This window comes from Solenopsis invicta, chromosome 16 (genome assembly GCF_016802725.1).
Source record: "Solenopsis invicta isolate M01_SB chromosome 16, UNIL_Sinv_3.0, whole genome shotgun sequence".
In the NCBI taxonomy this organism is placed as follows: Eukaryota; Metazoa; Arthropoda; class Insecta; order Hymenoptera; family Formicidae; genus Solenopsis; species Solenopsis invicta.
Genome location: NC_052679.1, coordinates 9,120,298 through 9,128,415, shown reverse-complemented (window position 1 = coordinate 9,128,415; position 8,118 = coordinate 9,120,298).

Here is an 8,118-nt window from a genome sequence, read left to right as displayed (position 1 = left end):
CTCTAGTAATTAACTTTTTAAATATTTATTGATACAATTAGTATTAATTATTTTAAAATATTAAAGTTATTAAAAGAAGTTTATATAATAATAAGATGCAAGCATACAATTGTATTAATAAAATTTTAACTCAATGAGTTTGAAAAACTCAAAAGTAAAAATTGTGAATTTATAAAATCTAATTGAAGAGAAGATCAACTTTTACAAAGGCGACAAATATTTTTATCTGTATTTAAAGAAAATTAATATGCTGTTTTAACGTGATCAAATAAATTAAAATTTTTAAAATTTGTAATTTTTGTACAGCATTTAATATATGCAGAACAAAATAATGTTTGAATATATTATATAAGGGTAAAGATATGTAAATGAAGAACGATAGAAATTAAAAATGCAATTAAACGCGAGTTGAAGATTCTTTTATGAGTGAATATCGTATCATTATGAGATTTTGTGTTACAGAAATAAAAATTTCTTTAATCAAACATTATCTCTTTTAGTAAATGCACTGACGGTAGAAAAACAAAGAGGAATGTAATAATGTACAAAGATAGAAGGAAGAATTGTGAAAGCGTAAACTATGTAAAAAATAAAAAGAAGATTGAAATTAAAAAAGTCGGATATCGTTATGACTATTAAATAAAGAACAGAAAAATTAAAATCGCACGTATGTTTAAAGATTTTTTTAATAATTGGTGAAGATGAGTGAGTTTGAAGATTTTTTAAATAACTGGTGATCATACATTAATGTTTTTTTATAAAAATAAAAATTTCTATAATCGAACATTATCTCTTTTAATAAAAATTCTAACGTGTGTGTAATGAAGGTAAAAAGAAAGAGAGAAACAAAATAATGTAAGAAAGAAGATGGAAAAATATGTGTATTGACGGTAGAAAAATGAAGAGGAATGTAATAATGTATAGAGAAAGCAGGAAAAATTGTGAGAGTGTAAAATATGTAAAAAATATAAAGGAGATTGAAATTAAAGAAGTTAGATATGGTTATGATCGTTAAATAAAGATCGTTAAATAAAGTTATTAAAAATGCAATGGAACGTGAGTTTGAAGTTTTTTTAAATAACTGTTAAAGATGATTAAGTTTAAAGATTTTTTGAATAACTGGTGATCATATATTGAGGTTTCTTGTTATAGAAATAAAAATTTCTACAATCAAACATTATCCGAGGAGGTAACCACTCTTGAATTCCGATGTACAACTTGCTAGAAGTCCGTTAAATTTTTTGAAGTCCGTTGAATTCCTCAAAGTCCGATGAAGTCCGGCGAAGTCCGGCGTAGTCCGATAAAGTCCGGCAAAGTCCGGTGTAATCCAATGAAGTCCATGAAGTCCGTGAAGTCCGATAAAGTCCGATGAAGTCCGACGTAATCCGATGAAGTTTGGTGTAGTCAGACGAAGTCCATGAAGTTCAATAAAGTCCGATAAAGTCCAACGTAGTCCGATGAAGTCCGACGATGTCCGGTGTAGTCCGATGAAGTCCGGCGAAATTCGCCGTAGTTCGATGAAATTCGCCAAAGTCCAACAAATTCCGATAAAATTCAGCGAATTCCGATAAAGTATGGTCAAATCCGTGAATTCTGCGATATTTTACAATCTGTTTTGACTCTTTTATTGTGATATCACATCTACATTATAACTATATTATAATTTTCATTAAAAATATTAATTTATATTTATTCTAACGCTATTTTTGTATTTTGCACTAAAATGAGTAATAAATTAATATTAAAAAAAAATAAAAACGAGATATTGCATTAATATTTATCATATTTTATGATAATTTATTGAAATGAAATTATCAAATTTCATATCAATAAATTAAAAAAGTAGAGTTACAGTCATTTACTGTCTAAATAATATGTCTGGGGAAAGCACCATAATTACAATGTATTTGTCGCAAGGTACTTGCGTAATAATACAATACTAAGTTAATTAATATTTTAAATTAACAATAACAAAATAATTTAATAAAAACTAATTACTTTTTTATTTCTGCATGGCTATAATTGTTTAAACGCAAGCATAATCGAGAACTTTCACTCGATTGCTTGAATTGCGCAATACACAGAGCGCGCGCATCACGTCTTTACTGTACACAACAGCTTTATGTGTGTTACATATGAATGTTCCGACTTGAAAGCAAACAAAGGAAAGGAACGGCGAGCAAATAAATTTTGACCAGAAAGTGAAACTATAGCGAACCTGAAAGCAGTTTTATCACAATGACTGATTTAGCAGTAAGTAAATATGCTGTCTTGCATGATGTTTACGCATTTTATAGGTTCAAAAACAGTTTTTTAACCTGTAAAACGAGTATTGTTAGATAGATCTGACATAAATATTACATTTCAATATAAAATAAAATAGAAATGGAAATTAAAATAAAATTCACTTATGTATTGTAAATTTATTTGAATGAAAATATTTTACAGTGATAATTAACAACGATTAAATAATTGAATAGTTGTTAAACCTCGTTATGTCAATGAGCAAAAAAGAAAAAAATCTACTAAAGATAGATTTGCAATTTCCACAGTGTCTCCATTTTAATGAGTAAATCGAAATAGATAAATGTTTCTACGTTTTTTTCTGCAATTAGGTCAAATTTTTTTATTATTTATTAGAAGAAGGACGGTACGCGGCGGTTGTGAAAAATACCTTGTGAAATATGATATTTCATATTGTTCGTGTTGAATTTTAAGAGAAACTATTAAAATTACTTCATTACGGTTTATTTAGACATTGTAGGATGGTTATTAGTATCCGTTGTATTTTTATGAAAGCTGAATTTTAATTTTGCAGGTAACAAAAATTTTTACAGATGTATACTCTCTACGTAATTTTGAATAGTATATTACATATCAATTTTTTAACCTTTGTATAACTTAAAACGATTGGATGTGAACTTCAAATAATGTTATTAAATTTAATATGTGTCGTAATGTGTAAATAAATTGATTTTTTGCTCTAAATTATTATTATTATTATTATTATACAGGGTGTTTCCGAAATAGGTGGCCAAACTGTAAGAGCATATTCTACTCATTGTAAGGATGAAAAAAAGTCATATAAACATGGGTCCGGAAATGCTTCCTTTACAAGTTATAAACATTTTTTATTGATTTTACAAAAATTGCTGGAAATGATTTCCTTCCGTATCAATGCATGCTTCGCACCGACGTTGCATAGATTGTCAAAAATTCCCGGAGTATTTCGTATTTTTTCACATGCAGCGATAATACGATTTCGGAGTACTTCTACAGTAGCAACAGGAGTATCATACACGATAGCCTTAAGATATCCCCATAAGTAAAAATCCAATGGGTTCAAATCGGGAGAACGTGCAGGCCAAGCGATGGGTCCTCTTCTACCAATCCATCTATTAATGTAATTATTATTCAGAAACTCTCGAGCAATGCGGCTGAAATGTGCTGGAGCTCCATCTTGCATGAACCACATTTGATTGCGTATCTGTAGAGGAACGTCTTCTAATAATATAGGGAGTTGCGTTTCCAGAAATTGTGTGTAGTTGTTACCATTAAGTGTAGGTGGAAAAAAATCGGTCCAAGTAGGAAATCTCCAATAATGCCAGCCCATACATTGCACGAAAACTTATGTTGATGCCGAGATTCAATAATATCATGCGGACTTTCGTATGACCATAGGTGATTGTTATGATGATTTATTATAGCGTAAAAAATTTGCTTCGTCTGTGAAAAGTATGGACACTTCAAAATTTGGAAAAGTACACTGTTGCAAATACCACTGAGCAAAAATTACTCGTGATGGATAATCCGCTGGTAAGAGAGCTTGTACTCGTTGTATGTGATAGGGATACAAAAGATCTTCGTTTAATATCTTCCACACAATTGAGGAAGAAACGTTTTGCATTTCTAATGCAATCTGTCTCGTGCTAAGTCTTGGATTTTCTGTGACTCGTCTAATCACTTGCTCTTCGATTGCAGGTGTTCGTATGTTTCGTCCTCGATTAACTGTATTGGGTAAGAAAGATCCTGTTTTCCTAAGTCGGCGATGGACCGAACTAAAGGTATTTTTAGGGCATCGCCTTTGAGGAAAGATTTGTTGATAGAAACGTTGAGCTTTTCTGCAGTTTCCATTAGCTCGCCCATACATGTAATGGATATCTGCCCATTCGATGTTAGAATAAGCTGCCATGTTGATGAATACTATCTTCATTCGTAAATGCTCAAATTAAGACTGATTCCAAATCAATACAGACTTATCTAAAAACCTTTTGTTTACTTTAGAAGATGAATGTCAAAGCAAGGCATGTCGTCTGACGTAAATACGTACAATGTAAGTAAGACATGTTTATAACTAGGAAAGAAAGCATGCATTGATGTGGAAGGAAATCATTTCCAACAATTTCTGTAAAATTAATAAAAAATGTTTATAACTTGTAAAGGAAGCATTTCCGGACCCATGTTTATATGACCTTTTTCATCCTTACAACAAGTAAAATATGCTCTTAAAGTTTGACCACCTATTTCGGAAACACCCTGTATATTTGTTATAAATTTTTATAACTTTTTTGTTTCAATTTTATGTAGCTGGAGAAGAAACTGTGTAGAAGCATAACCCAAAATCAAATTTAAAACTCTTTTTGTTCTGTTGAAAATATATTCTTAAAATAAACCTATAACTATTTATTGATTAATACACTGGGCAACAAAATTATCGCAACACTCATTTATATCAAAATTTCGCACAACTTCAAATAATCGTAACTTCGTTAAAAATTATCGTACTTGAAAAATTTTTTTTTTTATTTTAAAGCTTAAAGTCTCTACTTTAAGATGCATTTGGCCAATTTTGAATTTCTTCTTTCCTCCTTCCGCCGTCTTTTTAAAAGTAAAGACATGTTTTGTCTCCGAACATTTGCAAAGTTTGACGCACTCCACGGAGTAGGACGAATTTTTTTCGCAAATGTCACAATAATCATCGTAAAATTTGGACTTTTCGCTGCAAATTAAAAAAAAAAAGAGGTTCGTACGATTTTTTTTTGAGGAGTTAGGATGTATCAAAGTTATGTATGCATTTTGGTCAGTTACCGTCAGCATTAGCATTACCCGATGTGCACCACGGGGAGGTTGCTGGTCGGATTTCGCACATCGTGTGTGTGTGTGTGTGTGTGTGTGTGTGTGTGTGTGTGTGTGTGTGTGTGTGTGTGTGTGTGTGTGTTACAGCAGAGATGAGGACCCCACGGTTCGTCACTTCCGCAGTATTTTATGACTCCAAACCCTCTCTGCTGTGTGTGTGTGTGTGTGTGTGTGTGTGTGTGTGTTACAGCAGAGATGAGGACCCCACGGTTCGTCACTTCCGCAGTATTTTATGACTCCAAACCCTCTCTGCTGTGTGTGTGTGTGTGTGTGTGCGCGCGCGCGCGCGCGTGCGCGCGTGTGTGTGTTGCATAAAAAATGTGGGTGCTCTCGCATTTAATATGAGGTATTCCCACCTCGTCTTCGAATGACTTCTTGTAAACGGTCACGCATATTAATGCATGACCTAATTGTGGCTTGAGGAATTTCGTGCCATATTTGCTGTAATATTGCTCCTAACTCCTGCAGATTTGTTGGTTGTCTCTCCACATCTCGCAATCTTCTTCCCATCATATCCCAGACATGTTCAATGGGATTCAAATCCGGGCTCATTGCTGGATGTGGTAACACCTCGATGTTGTTTTGTTCGAGGAAGTTAAGAGCAATCCTGGCAGTGTGTGGGCGAGCGTTGTCATGCATGAGAATAAAATTGCGCCCCATTTGACGACGCATGGGTATTATGTGAGGACGCAAAATTTCTTCTACATAACGTACTCCTGTCAATCCAGGAGGTGGTATGATGACAAGATTTGTGCGTTCATGCATCGATATTCCACCCCATACCATGACAGAGCCACAACCAAACGCTCGAACAGGCTCGACGCAGTTTTCTTCAAAACGCTGTCCATTACGACGCCAAACACGTACTCTTCCATCGGAACGGAAAAGACAAAACCGTGATTCGTCAGTGAACAATACATTGTTCCACTGTCTCAGAATCCAATTCTGATAAGTGCGTGCATATTGCAAACGAGCACGTCTATGAGCCACAGATAACATTGGCACTCGAGCACGAGCTCGTGACCGCAAATTTCCTTCGTGCAAACGCCTCCTGATCGTTTGAGCACTAATTTGTCTGTGCGGAAGAACTGTATTTGCAATTACTCGTGCAATTCTTGTTGGATTTCGATTTGTCTCATTGATGATGCGGCGATCTTCTCTAGCTGACGTTATTCGTCTTCGACCTTGTCCTCTCCTTCGACGAAATCCGCCTGTTTCTTGATAACGAGCCCAAACTCGAGAGATGGAGGATCGATGAACACCTATTCTCCTTGCAACATAACTTTGATTTAATCCTTCTTCCAAAAGAGCAATGATTTGCGCACATTGAATTTCGTTCAAACGAGGCATTGTTACGACTATCGTTTGCTTCTTGAGTGTAATGGGAATAGGTTTACGGTTTAGAGTTTTGATGTTGTACGACTATCGTTTGCTTCTTGAGTGTAATGGGAATAGGTTTACGGTTTAGAGTTTTGATGTTGTTCGTCGAAGGAGAGGACAAGGTCGAAGACGAATAACGTCAGCTAGAGAAGACAACATCGAGGTGTTACCACATCCAGCAATGAGCCCGGATTTGAATCCCATTGAACATGTCTGGGATATGATGGGAAGAAGATTGCGAGATGTGGAGAGACAACCAACAAATCTGCAGGAGTTAGGAGCAATATTACAGCAAATATGGCACGAAATTCCTCAAGCCACAATTAGGTCATGCATTAATATGCGTGACCGTTTACAAGAAGTCATTCGAAGACGAGGTGGGAATACCTCATATTAAATGCGAGAGCACCCACATTTTTTATGCAACACACACACACGCGCACGCGCGCGTGCACACACACACACACACACACAGCAGAGAGAGTTTGGAGTCATAAAATACTGCGGAAGTGACGAACCGTGGGGTCCTCATCTCTGCTGTAACACACACACACACACACACACGATGTGCGAAATCCGACCAGCAACCTCCCCGTGGTGCACATCGGGTAATGCTAATGCTGACGGTAACTGACCAAAATGCATACATAACTTTGATACATCCTAACTCCTCAAAAAAAAAATCGTACGAACCTCTTTTTTTTTTTAATTTGCAGCGAAAAGTCCAAATTTTACGATGATTATTGTGACATTTGCGAAAAAAATTCGTCCTACTCCGTGGAGTGCGTCAAACTTTGCAAATGTTCGGAGACAAAACATGTCTTTACTTTTAAAAAGATCGCGGAAGGAGGAAAGAAGAAATTCAAAATTGGCCAAATGCATCTTAAAGTAGAGACTTTAAGCTTTAAAATAAAAAAAAAATTTTTCAAGTACGATAATTTTTAACGAAGTTACGATTATTTGAAGTTGTGCGAAATTTTGATATAAATGAGTGTTGCGATAATTTTGTTGCCCAGTGTATTACCAAATATTAAAAATCACAAAAAAATCAAAAATTTTTCTGAAATAAAATTAAAAATTATTGAAATCTTTTAAAGATATTAATTGTAATTCTTTGAATATTATAAATTTAAATATTATTTCTAAAGTATTGTACTTTTTCGAAATTATTTTACAAAAGTAAAAATTTTATAATAATCAATTTTAGGCCAATTTTTAAATATTTCTTTGCTGCATATGATAAATTTCAGAAATATTTCTATTACAACGTTTTATATCACAATATTTTAGAAACATTTTTATTATAACTGTTACGTCCAGAATTCTCGAAATAAGTCTCTCGGGTCGGTTGGCAGGTAGAGACTTAGAGAAATAATTCGAGCGAGGTAGGAAGGACGGAACAAGCCTAATCTCTCGCACACATGTCTCCGGGCGAGTGCGACGAGTCGAATGCGTCAGGTGAGCCAGAATGTAGGTCAGGTGTCGAGGATGACGACCTATGACTCTCATTCAGACTCTTGCATTCGTGTAGTCCTTATTTTGCGTAAACGAATCGAATCGCTTTTACGCGGGATCGGACTAAGTGCAATTTTATCGGAGCGG